This window comes from Sorex araneus, chromosome 5, assembly GCF_027595985.1.
Source record: "Sorex araneus isolate mSorAra2 chromosome 5, mSorAra2.pri, whole genome shotgun sequence".
NCBI lineage: Eukaryota > Metazoa > Chordata > Mammalia > Eulipotyphla > Soricidae > Sorex > Sorex araneus.
Genome location: NC_073306.1, coordinates 166,917,177 through 166,940,135, shown reverse-complemented (window position 1 = coordinate 166,940,135; position 22,959 = coordinate 166,917,177).

Here is a 22,959-nt window from a genome sequence, read left to right as displayed (position 1 = left end):
AGGGTATATTCCCAAAAGTGATATTGCTGGGTCAAATAGGAACTCAATTTCTAATTTTTTGAGGAATGTCCATATTGTTTTTCATAAACGCTGGATCAGTGGGCGAATCCCACCAACAATGAAGAAGAGTCCCTTTCTCCCCTGATCCACGCTAGCACTGGTTGCTCTTGTTCTTTTGGATGTGTGCCAGTCTCTGTAGTGTGAGATGATGTCTCATTGTTGTTTTGATTTGCATCTCCCTGATGATTAGTGACAAAAGCATTTTTCATATGCTTTTGATAATTTGAATCTTTTCTTTGAGAGTTTCTATTCATTTATTAACCCCATTTTTTGATACTGTTGGATTTACTTTTTCTTGTCAAGTTCAATAACTACCTTATATATCTTTTATATTAACCCCTTATCACAAGAAATTTTGTTGAATAACCTTTTTCTATTTAGTAGGCTATCTTTGTATCTTGTTTCTTTTGAGGTTGCAGGAGCTTCTCATTTGTTTTTCTTTGCTTCTATTTGTTTGGTTAGTGATATTCATCGTTGAAGAAAATTTAGCTTCAATATCGTGAAGATTTTTGCCTATATTTTCTTCCATGTACCTTATGGGTTTATTTTTAATTTATTTAATTTATTTTTAATAAAGCCTGGCAAGCTCCCTGTGGCATATTCGATATGCCAAAAACAGTAACAAAAAGTCTCATAATGGAGATATTACTGGTGCCCGCTCAAGCAAATCGATGAGCAACGGGATGACAGTGACAGTGACAGTGACCTTATGGATTCAGGTCCGATGTTGGGGTCTTTAATCCATTTTTATCTGACTTTTTTGCATGGTGTTCAATAGAGGTCTGAATTCATTTTTTTTATATAACTGTCTAATTTTGTCAACACCATTGTTGAGGAGGCATTCCTTGCTCCAATTTATATTTCTTGCTTCCTTATCAAAGATTGAATTATCATACATTTGAGGTTTTGTGTCAGGATATTCAACCCTATTCCATTGATCTGCATGTCTGCCTTTATTCCACTACTATGCTGTTTTAATTACTACCACTATGTAGTACAGTTTGAAGTTAGGGAAAGTGAGATACAAGATCTATTTTAATCCCCTTCTCCTGCTTATTCTTAATTTATATACTACAGCTATTGGCCTTTCTTGTTTGCTTCAATACATTTATTTATTTATTTATTTATTTTTTAATTTTATTTACTTATTTTAAAATTTTTAAAATTATTTCTTATTAATTTATTCTTTTATTGAATCACAATATGGAAAGTTACAAAGCTTTCAGGTTTAAGTCTCAGTTATACAATGCTCGAACACCCATCCCTTCACCAGTGCACATATTCCACCACCAAGAATCACAATATACCTCCCCCATCCCCCCACCTCCCCAGTCCCCCACCCCACCTGTGTAACTGGTAAATTTCATTTTACTTTCACTTTACTTTGATACATTCATTTGACTTGTTCTTTCTCCAGGGATTCTCTTCTAATAACTCCCTCAATTTTTGCTTTACCAAAGCATAATGTTCTCAGTAAGGAACATTGAAACCTTATTTTCCAGTTTCCCACCGCAGTGTGATCTTCATCTGCAATTTCAGTATATTTCCCTGCTCTATTCTTTTATTTGTTTGTTTAGATTAATAACTCCAAATAATACACTACATAATACACTAATTTATAAATAATTTGCTAATTATTCATTAATTCCTTCTCCTGAGTGAAAGATCTAGACTGAAGCGACATCACAGTGGGTAGGGTGTTTGCCTTGAATGCGGCTGACCTGGGTTCGATTCCTCTGTCCCTCTCGGAGATCCCAGCAAGCTACCGAGAGTATCCTGCCTGCACGGCAGAGCCTGGGAAGTTACCTATGGTGTATTCTATATGTCAGAAACAGTTACAACAAATCTCACAATGGAGATGTTACTGGTGCCCTCTCGAGCAAATCAATGAACACCAGGACAACAGTGACAATAAAGGGAAAGATCCATTAACATGTTAGTTTTATGCCTTCTGTTCCACAGTACGTACCAAGTATAGACTAATCTTTGCCTTAGTGCTCAGTCAGCACAAGAGGCTTAAGAGAGACTGAGATTGCGAGCAGTGTTCATACAGTTGATATTGCTGAGTAAGAGAGCAAAGTAATTGACAGTTATTTTGTTAATCACAATTTTTTTATTATATGCTGCTTGAATGTGCTACTGCTGCATGTGTTTACACTGTCATTTACTTTTTCAGAAATTTATCAAATTGTTTAACAATAACTAAGTACAACATGTGACACTTTATAGATGTCAGATTGCATATGTGCTTTCCATAATTAATCTATTTATTTACATTACACTTAATGACTAATTCAAGTTTTTAACTGCCTCTACTATTATTTCAAAAATTCCGGCAAGATTTTGTTATTATATCTATATATCATGCACAATAGAATGAGTCTACCATATTCTACTTTTCTTCACTCTTGATTCAAAGTATTTTAGAAAAAAATAAACTTATTAATTACATACAAATAAAATATAAACTCTACTTCATGAAACTGATATTTTGCTTGTTTTTTAAAAGATATACAAAATGTGCTATACTTAGGCATTTTTCTATATTATATGCTTATTGAGATGATGGAAGACTATATTATTTTTAATATGTCACTGTTTAATATTAATTTGAAGGATACATCATATATTTGCAGTACATTTTACATATTAATTTATTTCTGAGGACAAATAATGAAATAAATTTCTTTTGTATTGATTTTATACTATTTTAGTTAATATAATGCTTATAAAATAGGTGATATTGTAGTGTTTTCTTAAAAACGAAATTAGAAGTAGAACAAAATATACATATGGATGTAAAATCAAATATCAAAATTAGACTTTTCAGTATATTTACTAATTTTTGCATCCTTAATACCCTAAGGTGTATATGTAAAGAATTTCATCATTTAAATTTTTTTTTAAATAATTTCAGTCATACCTATAGTCCTCAGGGCTTACTTTTGGTTCCAGCTTATGGATCACAATTTGTGGGACTCAGGGTACCATATCAGGTGCAATGGGTTGAACCTGAGTCAGCCATTTGCAAGGTAACTGCCGTGGCAACTATACCATCTTTCTGTTCCCAGTGATTTTCATTAATGGAAATAATTTTAAAATTAGGTTATTGTTTCAGACATAATTCATTCACAAATTAATTTATTTTATAAAATTATTTAGCATTTTCAACATGACCAGAGTATCCATATCTTATACTCTTTGAATTATAGTGATAAAATCCTGATAGATTTTAAAGTCAAAGATTAGGTATTGCAATTCACTTTAATTTTTATTGTATCTAATATTGGGTAAAATTTCATAAAACTATTCTTAAAGATAACTAAAAGAGCTGAAGGTAGACATGAACATATGTATCTTGCAAGCAAGAATATTAAAATCTGAGGTCATAAGCATATCAAGTGAATTAAATTATGTCAGTGTTATGTAAAAATGTTACTGAAGAGTTGTTCAAGTGATATTCAGGAAGAGACAACTAACATAACCTGTATCTAGAGGAACAGGTTAATTAGGAAATGCTTTAAAATAGTCATGCACTGAGAATAAAGTACATTCTCAGGCAGCTATGTGCCATAAGAATATTTCATAGAGACAAATAGAGTATGGAAAAAAGAAAAATAAAGCAAGGCAGAATACATTTGGGACATGACTTTTATATTTAGAAAATATATGTAATCCTAAATATTAAATGTGTATTTTATCTCATCATGCAGTAATATTGATATATAAATATAGCGTTTGCTTATTAAGATTGCTCAGAATAGTTCAATTCCTAATGTGAATTTTGTGAAACACATAAATTAATTATATGCAAAGTAAATCCTATACAATTACTACACATTTGTCAATGTTTGATGAATGTTACATAGGCAAATGTGTGTTCCAAGTCAAAAAAATAATCTGGAAGCTCTGGGATAAAAGATAGCTTTATAATATCATTTACACCCATGGGAATAGACTATATTATTTAAAAAACCTGGAAACAATAAACATGTGAGAATGTGGAGAAAAGGAATGCTTGCCCTCTATTGGATGCAATTAGAGCAGAGCTTTCTGTTAGCTAAAAGATGGTGCATTGTAAGAGGTTGGTGAGTATATCATTTTGTCTCAGAAAATTGTGTGGAAGCCAAATAAATTGGGAATGTATGGTTATGTCTAGCAAAATGAACTAGCCCCCTACAGTCCCACCATCAGGATAGTGGGAGGTTACCTCAGAAATTTTCTAGATCAATCTTGGCATATCTCAGCAAAGTTGCAAGAGACCAGTGAGAAAAAGCTTGCCACTAATTCAGACCCGTTTATATTCTATAATCTCTTGCCTCCCATTCTAATGCTGTGAAAGTAGAACTGCAATGCTTAGATACCATGTATCTGGGGAGACTCAAATCCGGGTAGACCATGTGCAAGCAAACCCCTAATAATAATAATGATAATAATGATGATGATAATAGTAATGATAATAATAATGATATTATTATCATTCCAGTCCTCAAATGGATTCCTATATAAGAAGAAAGCACCTCAATTCTAGTTCTATCTCTCTGGTCCAGGATGTTAGATTTTAGTGTAATCTTCACTTTATTTTCCCAAGACAATGTTCACATGTTTTAATGCCTTCGAGTTCTCTCTGTCACTGTTAGCTGGTGCCCCAAATACTGATATTCCTCTCTGTCATTGTACACCTTATCCTCTAGGGCTGCTGATGGCTGCTCCACAGTGACTGGTTTCTTTCTTGGAAGAGTCTTTTGAATCCGTGTCCTGGATTAAGGTGCCTCATACAGAATCAGAAGTGAATCTACTTGCTGGTGCAGGTTGGCATGATCACAGGGAGAATGCTGCACTGTTTCTCCCTCAGCCACCAAGCCTATCACCTCCCTCTTCAACTCTTTTATTCTTTCTTACCCTGCTGGCTTCATTCTTTCTTTTATCTTCAGATTCCTCTTGTGTAGCTGAACTAACTCTGTGTTTGCTCCAATAAACTTAAAAAGACTCATACCCTTCAGGAATTCATCATCTACCAGAGAAGCCCCAGTGACAGACAAATGTAATATGTGTTGCCCATTGATGTCACCCAAAGGGGAATTTGTCACCTGTTCAAGAAATCTGATTGTTTCCAGGGATGAGAATGCAGTAACTCGTTTTCTCTGAGCTATCTATCTTGATGCCCTAACCTGACATTTTTGACACCCTAAGGAATGTAAGAAATATACAAACATTGTCCAGATTTTAGAGCTGGTATAACAACACAGAGTTATATCTGAAAAAAACTGAATCTGTATCAAGGCTGAGCAAACCCAGAGAATTAGCTAATACCCATTCAAATTAAAATATAAGAGAATTTCAGCATGTACCAATACCAGGTCTAACCATTCCCTGTTGTTTTAATATGTTTTTATTCTATACTATCAATAAAATGATTAATAGATTAGGAACTAAAGGGATTTTTTAATCTCTATACAATTTTTTTAAATCTTATTTGATATCCTATAGTCAGTAAGTTGCATAAATTTGACTTGAGCAAGAAGAATATTCTTATTATTTCTATGAAACGCATAAATAGGTAGAGATACAATACATAATTATTAATACAATAAAGATTTGTGAAGTTCATTGAAAACAACTTGAGTAAGCCCATATTCAATGATATATGAAGAAAGTATAGCATACAAACATACATACAACACATACATGTATATCTCTGAACAGTTTACAAAATATTCTCAGATTATGGTCATATCACTTTTATCATAATTGATATTTATATTATTGTATAATATAAAATTAAATTAAAAACCTTGAGGTTTCTGAATAAGAAGATATATATATATGTTTTACTTCTCATGGTTTATAATATAGCCTCAAATTTTCTTAATTAAAAGCCTAGAGTTTTCCAAATCTTCCATTAACATTCTTAGAAAAATATAACATAAAAGCCATTTTAGAATATATTTTAAAACACATCATAGGCTGATCTGTTTTGTGGATGGCTTTTATATGTTTGGTCAAAGAACTTATCAGCTATTTCTCATTTCATCTTACCTATGAAATGGTTTATGTTAACTTAGTGAAATCAATAGCATTTTCAGAGGTATGTGGTTGAAATTAAAATCCAACTGTAACTCACCAACCAAAATCCAACTTCCCTTCTATCTATTGTAGCATAGAAAGCTTATAATACATAAAGACTCAAATGATCCATATTCTCTCAATGATTTTTAATTTGAAGAAGGATCTTTTTCTTTTTCAATAAAATAGCTCTAACAAATGCATATGTGTTATTTAAAAGGAAATATATTTTAGCTGCATAAATGTTTGTAAAAGTTAAAATTTAATTCAGAAATATCCATTTACTCAAATATGTATCCTACATTTTCCTATTTGTTTTCACTACTTTAAATTGAAAACAACGTTTGCTTTTTCTATTTTTATAAAATATTTCTAGAGCCCAGAAAGACTGTAAAGTAGGAAGGGCATTTGCCTTGCTTACATCTGACAAGGGATCAATCCCTGGCATTTCATGCCAGGTCCCTTGAGCATGCATGCCCAGCAATAATTCTTGAGTACAGACAGAGCCAGGAGTAACCCTTGAGCATCACCAGATGTGACCCCTAAGAGCCACAAATAAATATAATATCTCTAATAACTCAAATGGTGTAGGTCATTTAAAAGGATTATTATTTTAATTGCATAAGTAATTGTTTATAATCTGGAGTGATAGCACAGCAGTAGGGCATTTGCCTTTCACGCCGCCGGCCTGTATTTGATTCCTCTGCCCCTCTCAGAGAGCCCAGCAAGCTACCGAGAGTATTGTGCCCGCACAGCAGAGCCTGGCAAGCTACCTGTGGTGTATTGGATATGCCAAGAACAGTAACAATAAGCCTCTCAATGATAGACGTTACTGGTGCCCGCTCGAACAAATCGATGAGAAACGGGATGACAGTGACAATTCAAACTTCTTTCTGTAATGTCCATTCTCTCAAATAACTATGATATGTATGTGTGCATTTTCTTATAATTGGTTTCTTCAGTTATTCCAACTTTTTGACAAAGATGTTTCTATATTTGAAAAACTGTCTTATTTGAAAAACTGTCTTTTAAGCCTTATAAATTCAAATAAAAACAAAAAAATATTTCTTATAATAGAAGAAAATATTTTGAAATTCAGAATTGTAGTTGATACTGGTTCACCTACCTTCCCATGAAATATGGGAACATGGTGGGAATATGGTTTCTCTGAAAAAGAAAATGTGATGTTTCCTAAAGAAAATTAGAATCTGCATGCTGAGAAGGAAAACATAACATATGCCTAAGAATCATTTGTACAAAAAACAAAAAAATCAGGAGCCTGCTGCATAGTGAGCAAATATATAGTCAGTCCTAGACATGGTTATTTTGTAAACGGATGTATTGCTTGAGAGAAAAAGTTCAGTCTATGGTATAAAGGTTAATTCTGTAGGGGTTACTTAATAAATCCTTAATTCAAAAGATGAATTATAGATGATTTTTATTCGTCACATATTCATATTTATTTTTCAGAATGCACACCTAAAGTCATATATTAACAAATTATCTGTATTTATGCAAAATGTGTTTCATTCAGAAACATTCATGACCTATTTAAGACTCCAGAAAACAAAAAATTGGGTCCAGAAACACAGCATTGTAGAAAAGATGCTAACTCTGCTTATAGTAGAGATGGTTTGATCCCAGGAACAGTGGATGGTCTCCTAAGTATTGCGAAGTGTCATCTCAGAGTACAGGACCAGGAAGAAGCTCGTTACTCAGCTATATGTGATGGCAAAACAAAAAGTCAAAGATTGGAAAGGAATTGTCATTCAATATAACTCGTTTAGTATAATTTCCCTTTAAGATTAAAAACTGTAAATCTAATATTAATGATCATTAATTATGCTTATTATTATAATATATCTATACTTAATATCCAAACTTTATATTATTTTGTTACTTTGTAAGTAACAATGTGATTACTAAGCAATTATGAAATTTACACAGAGAAATAATACACTGAAGATTAATAATGAATTATGCATTTTACAGCATGATTATTGCACATACTCAAGATAAGATTGTCTTATTAATAATGAAAAATTCTAAAATACCAAATAATTTTAAGATATTGTTTTCTTGAGGTGGAGTGAGGTTACGGTCATAACTGATTGTACTCAGATTTTACCCCAACCCAGTGCTCAGGAATCACTTCAGGTGATACTCAGGGAGCCATATATTGGTTTAGGGAGAGGACTTTAAGGTATTTATAAAGTTTTAAACTGAATAATATATTATATGATAATATATACTTATAAGAATAACTGTGCTATTATAAAGCCTGGTGTTTTAGTAAAACTTTAATTTAGACTTTTATTTCCATACCAAACTAAATTTACTATGCATTTACTGTACATACTTGAGTATGACATTATATTTTAACTTAAATCTTTTAGGCTTATATTTAAATGAGGATAGTATCCCCATTCTTAAGTAAAATGAGAGAGACCTAAAACATACAGTGACAACAATCATTTCAAATGAGTGTATGTGTGTTCATATGTTTATATGTTTGAGTACAGTTTTCTGATCATTCTCTGATGTAACAGAGTGTTTATCCCATTACTATAGTAAACATCTGCCATTGGAGAAAATAGGTTTTTACAATAGTTTTTAAAATATATACTAAAAATGTTTGTTTTGTCATTGTTGTTTCCATGTGTTTTGTTTGTGTGTGTGTGTGTGTGTGTGTGTGTTTTGGGCCACACCTAGAAGTATTCATGGCTAACTCCTGACTGCACTCAGGAATGATTCCTGGAGAGACTCAGGATATCACTATTCATGCAAGGCAAACTAGTTCCCACTGTACTACTGTTCTGCCTCCTATAGGATATCTTTAATGTTTTCATTGAAATGTTGAACTAAGACATAAAACAAAATCATCCATTTTAGGGTCTTGGTTTAAAGAGGAGCATATACAATGGTGTGGGGGGTGAGAAATGTATACTGATGAAGGATGATTCACTATGATTCAGGGTTTTTTAAAAAGTTAATCAATTAACTTTTTAAAAGAGGAGATACTGGGAAGGGGAGAGAGCTCAATAGCCTATAGCATATTCTGATCATTGAACTCTGCACGGTGTTCCCTAAAATAAAATAAGAAATGAACAGAATTCATAAATTTAAACATAAATCCAAGTATCTCACGTTGAGATATTTTGATAGTCTATTTTTCTCTTTATACAACCGTGTTTTTGTGTAATATCAAACAAAAATACTACAATTTACCTTGCTGATATGACTTACATATAATTCTTTACCTTCTAGGTAACTTTCATTTAATTATTTAACATATCTACCTTTTAACTTGTTTGAAAAATTAATTGAGCATAAAAATGGTATAAAGTACCAAATCACTAAAATCTATAATGAATGCAAAATGCATTTGATATAAATATTCCTCTACGCCACATGATTGTTAAACTTTCTGTATTTACTATAAATTTTATACTCAAATTTGAAAATATCAAGTAGTTTAAAGGAAAAAATCTAAATTGGTTTCTTTATATCAAAAGTTTTATGATCACCGTAAGGTGCTCATAGATGTTCATGTAAGAAATTTTATTAAAATTTCCTGTAACCCCACTTCGCCGCGCCCGCCGCTCCAGTATGACTGAGGAGGACAAGGGAGCTACTTTGGACACCAGCAGCCCACTGAACAACCTCCAGTATGTGATTTGAGCGTTTCCGCCAGGCCGCCAGTGTGGGGGCCCGGCGTTTCTCTTTCTTTTAATCTCTCCCTCTCTCTCTCAACCTCTCCTGGGCACAGCACAGCCTCCACCCCACTTATCTGAGCACAAAATGGAGACACGCACCCAACTGCGCGGCGCGGCTGGCGGGAGATCGAGGGCGGGGAAGTACCGGTCTCCGCCCACCTCGGACACTTTCCCACTTCCGCCCATGCGGGGGCCCGGTATTTCTCTAGGTCTTCCCATCTTATGAGCACCATAAAAGGGTAAAAGATTGTAGCGATAGAATTTTAGGCAGAATTTTCCCTGGACTTTATACAGAAACCCAAAACCCAAACCCAAAAACTAATGTCATCTAATCATCAGCAATATGAAATGGTTCCTTTTTAACGGGTCGGACTTTGGTGGGAAACACTAACAAGAATAGTAAGTTTTTTGTTGAAATATTGAAGGCAACCAAAATGGTAGCCATCTCTCTACATTGAACTAAGCCATATCCCCACGCCAGCTGAGAAGAAATATCCTTCTTTCTCGGGAAGAAACGCAGCGTGGCGTTAACCATAGTATGATGTCCATTAAGTTGACACGGACCTGGTGGCATGGGAATGGGATACAAGGGAATAAAGTATTATGTACATGGAATAGCGGGACGCTGGTGGAATCTCGAGTCGGGGCCGATACCAGCACACTACTTTTGGTTCCAGAAACTGCAGACTTTCTACCAGACTATCAATTAAGCCAGAGCCCCACGCTGGCTGATGACAGGAAATAACCATCTTTTCCGTTTTTTTTTTCCTTTGTCAGGCAGCGTGGTGAATACTAAACAGGCATAAACTCGGTGGCGCGGGACGAGGGGGGAAAAAATAGAAAAGTTATGTAACAAACAACGGGACTTAGTATCTTTACATTCTCAGCAATGGAGAACTATCCAATGATTCCTTGACAATAGGACTGTCTTGTTCCTTTTGGCGGGAAACCCCAGCAACAATAGCGAGTTATGTGTTGAAACATAGAATGTAACCAAGATAAAGCGTAAATGAAATGAAACTTATCAATTACAAGGGCGGGGACGGGGTGGGCGGGAGGGGGCAGGAGGTATACTGGGGTGGTTGGTGATGGAATAAGGGCCCTGGTGAAGGGAAGGGTGTTTGAGTATTGTATAATTGACATAATCCTGAGAACTATGTAACCCTCCACATGGTGATTCAATAAAATTAAAAAAAAAATTCCTGTAAAATATTAGGTATTCTTCTACTCATGGTGTTCATATGAACACTCAGAAGGGCCTCTTTCATTTATAGACAGTGAATTTCTCACTACTTTCTATCTTGGGCCAAATGTTTGTCCCTCAAATAGTCCTTTGCAAACTTTAAAACCTCTACCACTCCTTCAAATCCTTCTATTTTCGTATGTTTCTTTCTATATCACTTATTACTTCTGATATTCTCGCATGCTTTTTAGATATCTTTTAAAAAATGATGGCGCATGCCTCATGTTAAATCTACACTCAGAAAAAATAAGACATTTTTATGGTTATTTTTGATATTACTCTCTCAAATGAAATTTTCAGGAGTATTCCCTTTATATCTTTCTATCCATCCACCTGCCACTTTTGTACCTACTTATATTTAGAAATAAAAGAAATATAAGAATATCTATTCCTTACTGTAAAATAACTATATAAGAAACTGAAAATAAATAAGCATCTATGTATATAGTTTGGTACTACATTCCATTCTTATGGTCAATTATTTTTAACCGTAATTAAAATATTCAAAATGATCTAAAATAATGACATAGGTCAGGGATGTAATTCAAGGAGTAGAGCACATGATTTGCATGTGTGATGCCCTGGTTTCAATCCCCAGTATTATGTAGATCCTGCACTACTTTAAAAGTCTCAAAATAATTACTTTCTACTATTAATAATTGACAATACATGTACTTTATATGTAATAGGAACATTTTAAAAATACTATGTACAAAACACATTACTTTTTAAAACTATCCCTTGATACATGGATAGTAATATTATCAATCTTTTAAAACTGTCAATATTTCTGTTAAATACAGAAATACAGAAAACCAGAGTTAAACTTTGTAATTTATTAGTGTTATGAATGACTCTTTAATCAACTTTGAATGAAATCTGCAGTGATTGGTTTAATGTTACAGTTTCTTGCTAACAAAAAAATACATCAACATTTATACTGCATCATTATGAACTCCAAGCACTCGAAAATATTCGTTGGATTCCTTAATATTTGACAACTTTTAATATAATACTATCACTGATTAATGCAATCCTCCATTTATATTAGCAAATAAAACGTGTTCTTACTGTTAAAATATTTGTGTTGCAGTTAGAAAAATGACTTTTAAATAAATATTGAACAAAAAAGTTATGCTAAGCAAGAAAGAATAAGAAAATTAGTCAGCATTCATTCTAAAGAAATGACACAGATTTCCATTAAGTATTTTCAGCTAGATTGCAAATGCTCCTTTTGAGAAAATTAATCTTATTCAGAGATACATTAAAAAATGTAAGCATAAGATTTGAAGTACATGGAGAGTTATTGGTTTGCTCTATGCTTCATAAAGTTTATTCCTCATATCTGTTCTGCTATTAATATAAAAGAATTATACATTAAATACAGAAGGGTTTTTAGATCATTTAAAATCCATTAAAGGCAAAGGTATTCTTGTAATTAATTTTCCACTGAGATGAGAATTCGGAACCTTGAAATAACTTGCAGATGGCCATTGTCAGTGAAAAGAACCTTTGTCCTCTTCCAATAATCATTTTATTCCCTAGTAAATATTCAAAGTGCTTTATGTCTCACAATTGGGGTTGGTGGACTGCTTCTTGGAAGGAAGAACGGGTGACTTAAAACGCAATTTAATTTAGTGACATTTATTAAAGTTAAAATGACTTTCCGGTAAGCTTCTTTTAAAATGGAAATATTCCTTAGGAAGAAAGTATTTGTCAACTAAATTTTGGATTTTGGAACTTATTTTACAGTTGTAGAGTGCTCTCTCTGTGCCTCCACCAATATTGCCGATTCCTCCACCATCACTCTGGTTTTCCTCCCTTCCTCCTCCCACCACTCAGTTCCCAGTTCTGTTGATCATGTCTCAGGGCTCAGTTCGCACTGGGGATAATCAAATCCTTTACATTGTTCCCTGCTACATGGTATAAAAATAAATTAATTTCTTACTTTCCAACTCATTTTACTGAGCATGATATGGTTTTCATCCAAGTTAAAGTAACCTGTAAAATTTTACTTATTCTGATGATTGAATACTATGCTCATTGGTGCATATATAGTAACACTTCTATATTTAAAAAACTCATGGGTCCTTAGGTTCTTGGGTGTTTTTATACATCTTAACTATGATCAATAATGTTTCAATGAACATGGGTATACATATCCATTTTTGGATTTATGTGTTTTGGACTTTTGGGGTAGATTCATGGGAGTTAATACACAGAGTGATACAGTGTGAGCTCAATTTTGTTTGTTTTAAAATGCATTTGTTCTATTCTTTATCCTTGAAATCATGGCATAATAGTGGCAATTACACTGTGGTAATAACAAGTAGGACTTTTTCATTACACTATATTATGATTGACACTGTCAGTAAATGAGTGCATTTTTTCTTTTCTCATGTTTATTTTTTGTTATTTTTATTTTTTTAAATTAATCACCATGATATGCAGTAACAGACTTACAATCTTTCATGATTATGTTTCAGTCATAAAATTATTGAGTTTTATATTGCATCATTATGAACCATCCCTCCACCAGTGCGTATTTTCCACACCAATGTTACCAGTATCCCTCCCACAACACCCACTCCATCCTCCCACTTGCCTTTGTGGCAAGCACATTCCCTTTTACTCTCTATCTTTCCTTTTGGGTGTTATGGTTTGCAATGCAGGTAGTAAGTGGCCAACATGTTTGGTCTATCGTCTACTTTCAGCACGCATCTCCCATCCCGAGCAAGCCTTCCAAGCATCAATCACTTAGTGGTCCATTTTCTATCTCAGCTTCCTTTTCCCCCAGCATATGAGGCCAGGTTTCAAGCCGTGGAATGATCCTCCTGGCCCTTATCTCCATTATCCTTGGGTGTTAGACTCCAATTCTATTACTTTATATTCCTCAAATGAGTCCATTCATTCTATGTCTGTCCTTCTCACTCTGACTCATTTCACTTATTATGGTACCCTCCATGTTGATCCACTTACATGCAAATTTCATGACTTCATCTTTTCTAGCAGCTGCATAGTATTCCATTGTGCATATGTGCCAAAGTTTGTTTAACCAGTCATCTCTTCTTGAGCACTCGTTTTTTTTCTTGATTCTGGCTATTGTAAACAGTGCTGCAATAAACATACAAGTGCAAATGTCATTTCTACTATACTTTTTTTGCATCTCCGGGATATATTCCCAGAAGTGGTGCTGCTGAGTCAAATGGGAGCTCAATTTCTATATTTTTAGGAAACATTCATAATGTCTTCAAAATAGCTGAACCAGTTGTTACTCCCACCAGCAGTGAAGTAGACTCCCCTTCTCCCCACATCCATGCCCACACCTGTTGCTTTTGTTCTTTCAGATGTGTGCCAGTTCCTGTGGTGTGAGATGATGTCTCCTTGTTTTGATCTAGCAATAGTGCAGCAGGTAGGGTATTTGCCTTTCACGCGGCTCACCCGGGTTCGATTCCTCCACCCCTCTAGGAGAGCCCAGCAAGCTACTGAGAGTATCTCAGCCCAGGACAGAGCTTGGCAAGCTAGCCATGGCATATTTGATATGCCAAAAACAGTAACAACAAGTCTTATGATGGAGATGTTACTGGTGTCCATTCGAGCAAATCGATGAGCAACGGGATGACAGTGACAGTGACTACCTGGTGATTAGTAATGAACATATTTTTCATGTGCCTTTTGGCCATTCAAATTTCTTCTTTGAGAAAGTTTTTGTTCATTTCTTCACCCCATTTTCTGATGGCGTTGGATGTTTTCTTCTTGTGGAGTTCAACCAGTGCCTTACATATCCTGATATTAACCCCATATCAGATGGTTATTGGGTGAATATCCTTTCCCATTCTGTAGCCTGTCTTTGTACTTTGGTCACTGTTTCTTTTGAGGTTCAGAATCTTCTTAGGTTAAGATAGTCTCATTTATTTATCTCTGTTTCCATTTGCTTGGTCAGTGGTGTTTCATCTATAAGATAATTTTAGCTTCAATGTCGTGAAGGTTTTTGCTGACCTCATCTTCAGTGTACCTGATGAATTCTGGTCTGACGTTGAGGTCTTTAATACATTTTGATCTGACTTTTGTGCATGGTGTTAGGTAGAGGTCTATTTGTTTGCATGTAGCTGTCCAGTTTTGCCAGCACCATTTGTTAAAGAAGAATTCCTTGCTTCACTTCACATTTCTTGTTCCCTTATCAAAGATTAGATGATCATATATATGATTGTGTGTATAAGAATATTCAATCCTATTCCATTGCTCTGTGTATCTGTCTTTGTTACAATACCTTTTACATTTTAATTATTACTGCTTTGTTATACAGATTGAGGTTGGGTAACGTGATACCTCCCATCTTTTTGAGCCTAGGAATTACTTTAGCTATTCATAAGTGCTGTTGTTACATATGAATTTCAGGAGTGTTTAATCAATATCTTTGAAGAATGTCATGGGTAACCTTATAAGGATCACATTTAATAATCTGTATAATGCTTTGGGGAGTATTACCATTTTGACAATGCTAAATCTCCCAATCCATGAGCAGGGGATATGTTTCCATTTCCTCATGTTCTCTTTTATTTCTTGAAGTAATGTTTTGTAGTTTTCTCTGTACAGGTCCTTTACCTCCTTAGTTAAGTTGATTCTGAGGTACTTGTTTTTCTGAGGCATGATTGTGAATGGGATTTTTTTTCATATTTATTTCTTCTCCCTCATCATTTGCATATAGTAAAGTCATGAATGTTTGGGTATTGATTTTATAATCTGCAAATTTACTATACAAGTCTATTGTTTCCAGAAACTTCTTGGTAGAGGCTTTAGGATTTTCTAAATATAGTATCATGTCATCTGCACATTATGAGAGCTTGATTTCTTCCTTTCCTACCTGGATTCACTTAGTATATTTTTCTTGCCCAACTATTATGGCAAGTTCTTCTAGTACTATATTGAATAGAAATGGGCATCCTTGTCTTGTCCCTGATCTTACGGGGATAGCTTTTAATTTTTCCCCATTGAGGATAAAGGCTGTGGTAGATGGCTTTGACTATATTGAGATATGTTCCTTCAATTCTCATTTTGTTCAAAGCTTTCATCATAAATTGGTGCTCAATCTTGACAAATGCTTTTTCTGTGGCTATTAATATCATCATATGGTCTTTATATTTTCTTTTATTGATATGATGGGTTATGTTGATTGACTTGCTAATGTTAAACCATCCTTTCATTCCCCAGGATGAATTCTACTTGGTCATGGTATATGACCCTCTTGATGAGTTGTTGGATGGACTCTATTTACTAATATTTTGTTGAGGATCTTCGCATTCATGTTCATCAAGGATATTGGTCAGTAATTTTGTTTTGTTTTTTTGTGGTGTTTCTGTTTGCTTTTGATATTAGGGAGATATGTGCCTTTTAGAAACTATTGGGAGATATTCTGTTTTTTTCAATTTTCTGGGAAAGCTTGAAAAGGACTGGGAATAGGTCTTCTTTAAATGTTTGAAAGAATTTGCTAGTGAATCCATCTGGACCTCAGGTTTGGTTTTTGGAAAAAAATTTAATTATTGTTTCAATTTTCTTGATTGTAATAGGTCCATTCAGGAATTCCAAATCTTCTTGGCTCAGCCTTGGGAGGTTATAGGATCCAAGAATTTATCTATTTCTTCTGGGTTTTCTTGTTTTGTGGCATACAGAATTTCAAAGTAATCTCCGATGATCTTTTGAATTTCTTTGATTTCTGTTGTGATGCCCCCTTTTAAATTACTATATTGATTTGTTAGGATTATCTCCCTCTCTCTTTCTATCTTCCTTTATGAGTCTTGGTAGAAGTTTTTTTTTCTCAAAGAACAAGCTCTTGGTTTCATTGATATTCCTGGTTGTTTTTTGGTTTCTATGTCATTAATTTCTGCTCAAGTTTTATTTCCTTCCTCCTGTCTGGTTTGAGGTCTTTTTGTTGGTCCTTTTCTAATATTTGATCTATGAGGTCAATTTATTTATGTGGATCCTTTCTTCCTTCCTGAGAAATGCTTGCATAGTTTTAAAAATTATCCTCTTAACACTGCTTTAGCTGTGCCCCAAAAGCTCAAAAGCTCTGGTTCCAGGTATCTTTTGATTTCTTCCTTTATTTTCTACCTGATCCACTCATTGTTCAACATTGAGTTGTTTAATTTCCAGATGTTTGATTTTGTTCTCTTCATCTGTGTGTGATTAACTTCTATCTTCAGTGCATCGTGGTCTGAAAAGATAGTCCATGCAATTGTTATCTTCCTGATTCTATCGAGGTATGTTCTGTGGCCCAGCACATGTTCTACCTTAGAGAATGTTCCATGTTCACTGAAAAAGAATGTGTATTTGGTTTTGGGGGGATGGAAAGCACTGTGTATATCTATTAGTCATCTCTCTTCCATTTCTTCCTTTAAACACAGTACTTCCTTGCTGAGTTTTAATCTTTTTGATCTATCCAGAGGTGATAAAGCGGTGTTGAGATCTCCAACTATGATTATGTTGCTACCAATGTCCACTTTGAAGTCATTTGAAGTTGTTTTAAGTATTTTGCTGATCCCTCACTGGGTGCACATACGTTTAAGAGTGTGACTTTTCCCCTGCCATACATATTCCTTGATTATTTAAAAATGACCTTCACTGCCTCTTCTAATCTTTTTAGCTTGAAATCTATATTGTCAGATATTATTATGGCCACCCCGGCATTTTGAGAGAGTTGTTTGCTTGCAGGGTTGTTTTCTATCTTTTGACTTTGAGTCTATGTTTGCTCTGACTGTTCAGATGTGTTTCTTGTAGGCAGTAGAATGTTGGGTTCAGTTTTTTAATTCATGTTACCAGTCTGTGTCTTTTAATTGGTGCACTTGGACCATTGGCATTGAGAGAGATTATTGTCATGGGATTTTGTGCCATCTTTCTGCAGAAGTTTATTTTTGCTTACAGGGTTTTTTCTTGTCTTATAGTAGTCCCTCTAGAACTTCTTTTAAGGTTGGTTTTGACTCTATGAAGTTCTTGAGCTGTTTATCCATGAAATAGTGTATCTTACTCAAACAAGTTTATACAGATAGCATATTCTTGGTGAGATGTTCATTTCAGTAAATTTTTTCAATATATCCCACCATTGACTTCGGGCTCGGACAGTTTCCTCTGATACATCTGCTATTAATTTAAGGGATGTGCCTTTGTATATGATTTCCTTCTTTAACCTTGCTGCTGTAGTATTTGTCTCTATCTTTGGTATCCGTCATTCTGATTATGATATGTCTTGGAGTCTTTTTATTAGGGTCCCTTTAAGCCGGTACCCTTCGGGCTCCTTGGATCTGGAAACCAGCATTCTCCAGCACTGGGAACTTCTCAGCAATGATATCTTTAACTGTTGCTACTTCATTGGAATTGTCTCCTCATACTTCTGGTACTCGATGATTTTTACATTGTTTCTCTTGAGTTCATCTCCTAGGTCTCTGATACACCCTAGCGTTATTTTGACATCTTTTCTCATTGTTTGTTGCCTGTATGGTTTCTGCAGCTCATCTTTAAGCTCACTGATTCTATCTTCGACAGTTGTCATCTTAGTGTTAGGGCACCCACTGAGTTTTTAATTTCATTGGCCAAATCCTTTATTAGTGACACTTCTGTTTGAAGCTGTCTTATTTCTGCTCTCATTTCTTCCTGTATTTTATTGGCTGCCCATTCCACTGTTTCTTTCATGACCTCATTTAATTTGCTGTGATGCCTATTTCACCATTTCATTGAGTTCATTGAACATTCTCAACAATGCATCTCTATTTTCTTTATTGGAGAGATTGCATTTGTGGGTATTCCCTGTTGAGTCTTCTGGACTCTCTTCTTAATCCACTCTTTGTGCTGGGGATTTGCACTGTTTCTTCATGTTGCTGTGGTAGAATGGAGGTAGGAACCTCCAGTTCACTATCAGTATCCCCTCTAGCCACGAGAAATGATTCTGGGTAAGCTCGGTCAATGGTGGTCACTTTTTTCCCCTTCTAGCATACTAACTTCCTATTTGGTGCTCCTCTGTTAACTTATGTAAGTCCTCAAGTACATCTTCAGAGGCTGTGTTTTTTAATATTAGGGATGTTAAGTTTCTTGTGTTCACATTTATTTTGGTAAGATTGAAATAGGCTAGTGAACTATTGGCATAATGTGTTTATGACAGCCAGGCTGTCCTCCTCAGAATTAGGTAATGGAGATTGAGATGTGAGTACAAAGCACTGAGAAAGGGGGAAATAACTGCAGTCATATGAGCAGCCACAACACCGGAGGCCACACCCACCACCACACTGTACATGTGAGGAAGTTGGCAGCATCTGTGCCTGAGCAGAAATAAAGTCCCAATTCTGATGCGGTTCTAAAACTTGCCGAATGCCTCTGGCCTGGGTGATCAGAAAGCAAGGGCACCCTGACCAAAGCGGGGGGTGGGTCTTGCCGGTCCCTGGGTCAGTTTTCTGGGCACACCACCCCGGATGCCACACCCACCCAATAAGTGTTTTTTTTTTCCTTTTTGGGTCACACCTGGCGATGCACAGGGGTTAGTCCTTGATCTGCACTCAGGAATTATCCCTGGCTGTACTCAGGGGACCATGTGGGATGCTGGGAATAGAACGCAGGTCGGCTGCATGCAAGGCAAACACCCTACCTGCTGTGCTATTGCTCCTGCCCAAGTGTATTTTCAATCTACAAAATCTATTAGATATTTATTGCAAAATAAATGATTGCAAACCTCACTGCATTAAAAAAACAAACATGGATTCATTGTCTGATATTTAATGTGTTCCAAGAGCTCTGTTCATACCCTAGTCACAACAAAATATGAATGGTTTTACTTCCCAGTTTGTTCTCCAGTTTGTTCCTTGGAATGACTCAACTTCTATGAATTTGAACTGAAAACTTATTTTCTCCACCTCTTCCTCTGTTCCTGTCACATGGTCCTCTCCATAAGTCATGTGGCAGCTTGATCCATTAAATATGCAAAAGAGCATGAAATAAAGTCAACTGAGAAAGAAGAGAAGCAAGTAAAAGACACAACCCATTATAAATTAAATAAAGAGCTAATATCATGTCATAATAGACATATTCTATAGTAGGACAAATATACTCTAATAAGTTTGTCTATAAATAAAATATAAGGATTAATTTTTAGGAGTACGCTTAGGTAGTGTCAACAAAGTCTTGAATATTTTCTGTTGCACAAAACTTGTGAATTTTTTTTATTCAATACAACAAATGTATTATGTTTGATAAAAATAACACATATTGCCAGGAATGACTTTATCACCAAATGTTGATTTTAGTGTTGCTGCCAAGCTGGCTGGTTGTAAAATTACACACATTGTACTAACTGCTATTTTGAGACCATATTATTTGAAACAGATGATTACTAAAGGTGTTGTGATTTTTCTAGCATGTTGTTTATTCAATATTTGATAAGTGTTACCAGTACCTATTTGGAACAAAAACATTGAAAATAGGTATGAGATAGCTGTCTAAGACTTTGTGATTATACATGAAATATTTTGACAGTAGTCATGTATAAGAAGAAAGTTATAGATAGAAAAGCAGAATTTTCTAGTGGGAAGCTAATGTGATAAATCAAATTGATTTATTGCTTATATAACTAAATAGTCTGAATTATGTTTTCGAGTGCTGGTGAGCATATTGACCTCTTTATACCCTGAAGTCATTATTTTAGGTAATGAAGTAATCATTTTAAAATAGCAAAGAAGAGCCCCATTTCTCCGCGCCCGCACCCCCAGAATGACTGACGAAGAGGACGGAGCTGCTTGGGACACCGGCAGCCCACCAGCAACCTGCAGTATGTGACTTGAGAGTTTCCGCCAGGTCCCCCGAGCGGGGGCCTGGCGTTTCTCTTTTTTTTTTTTTCTTTAATCTATCTCTCTTCCCCTCAACCTCTGGGCACAGCACAGCATCTACCCCACTTCTGAGCACAAAACGGAGAGACGCACTCAAGTGCGCGGCGCGGCTGGCGGGGGATCGAGGGCGGGGAAGTACCGGTCTCCGCCCACATCGGACACTTAAAGAGAGTGCAGCCACGTGGGCTTTCCCATTTCTCCGCGCCCGCACCCCCAGAATGACTGACGAAGAGGATGGAGCTGCTTGGGACACCGGCAGCCCACCAGCAACCTGCAGTATGTGACTTGAGAGTTTCCGCCAGGTCCGCCGTGCGGAAATCTCTCTCTCTCTCTCCTTCAACTTTTTCCCTGGACTTTAGACAGAAACCCAAAAGCAGCGGCCGCGCGACCTAATGTCATCTTAGTATCAGCAGTATGTAATGGTTCCTTCTTAATGGGTCGGACTTTTGTGGGTGATCCTAACAAGAATAGTAAGTATTTTGTTGAAATATTGAAGGCAATCAAAATGGTAGCCATCTCTCTAGACTGAACTAAGCTATATCCCCACGCCGGCTGAGAAGAAATATCCTTCTTTCTCGGGAAGAAACGCGGCGTGGTGTCAAACATAGTGTGATGTCCATTAAGCAAACAGACCTGGTGGCGTGGGAATGGGAAATAAGGGGAAAAATTAGGTACATGGACCAGCGGGACGCTGGTGGTATCTCGAGCCGGAGCCGATATCAGCGCAAGAGCTTTGGTTCCAGAAACTGCTTCCAGACACTCTACTAGACTATCAACTAAGCCAGAGCCCCACGCCGGCTGATGACGGGAAATAACCATCCTCTTCAGTTTTTTTCCCTTTGTCAGACAGCGTGGCGATTACTAAACAGGCGTGAACTCGGTGGCGCGGGGCAAGGGGGAAAAAGAAAAGTTATCTAACAAACAGCAGGACTTAATATCTCTATATGCTTAGTAATGGAGAATTATCAAATGCCTCATTGGCAATAGGACTGTCTTTTTCTTTTTGGGGGGAAACCCCAGCAACGGTAGTGAGTTGTGTGTTGAAACATGGAATGTAATCGAGATAAGCGCAAATGAAGTGAAACTTATCATGTATAAGGGTGGGGACTAGGGAGGTGGGAGGGGGCGGCAGATATACTGGGGGGGTTGGGGATGGAAGATGGGCACTGGTGAAGGGAGGGGTGTTTGAATATTGTATAATTGACATAATCCTGAGAACTTTGTAACCCTCCACTTGGTGATTCAATAAAAAAAAAAATAGCAAAGAAGAGTTTTTAATTATTTTGCATGAAATGATTTTATGCAAACATAGCATTTCATTACTACTTTGTGACAAAAAATACAAATTATCATTTGAAACATAATTTTGCTGTTACTGCTTTTGTATATAGCATAGGACCAGGATAGAGAGGTCCTGACATTTGCCCTACAATTAGTTATATGTTGGTTGATCTCTAGTTTCTGAAAGTATAGGTTAAACATAGTCATACATATCTATTCCAAATATAAACATTTTGTAATACTATGCACAACACTTCTTTCAGAGAATTAAATTAATATATTTTAGGGGACTGGATCAATAGCACAGTGGGTAGGACATTTGCCTTGCACATGGCAGACTCTTGTTCAATTCCCAGCATCTCATATGGTCCCCTGAGCATCACAGGAGTAATTTCTGAGTGCAGAGCCAGGTGTAACCCCTGTGTATTGACAGGTGTGACCCAAAAAGCAATAATAATAATAATAATAATAATAATAATAATAATAATAATAGTAATAATAATAGTACATTTTAACATTATTTTTATTTGTTGGAAGTCATGATAGAGAAATTTAATCACATTGAACATAAAAGAATTTCCATTTAAAAGCTTACCTTTTATGACATTTTATCATATGTATTTGAAAATATGATTAATTTAATCCAGAAAATATATTTTTATTTTTATTCTTAGATTACATTTATTCTCAGATTTTGTAGTCCTCATTCAATTTAAAAATAAGTCTCACC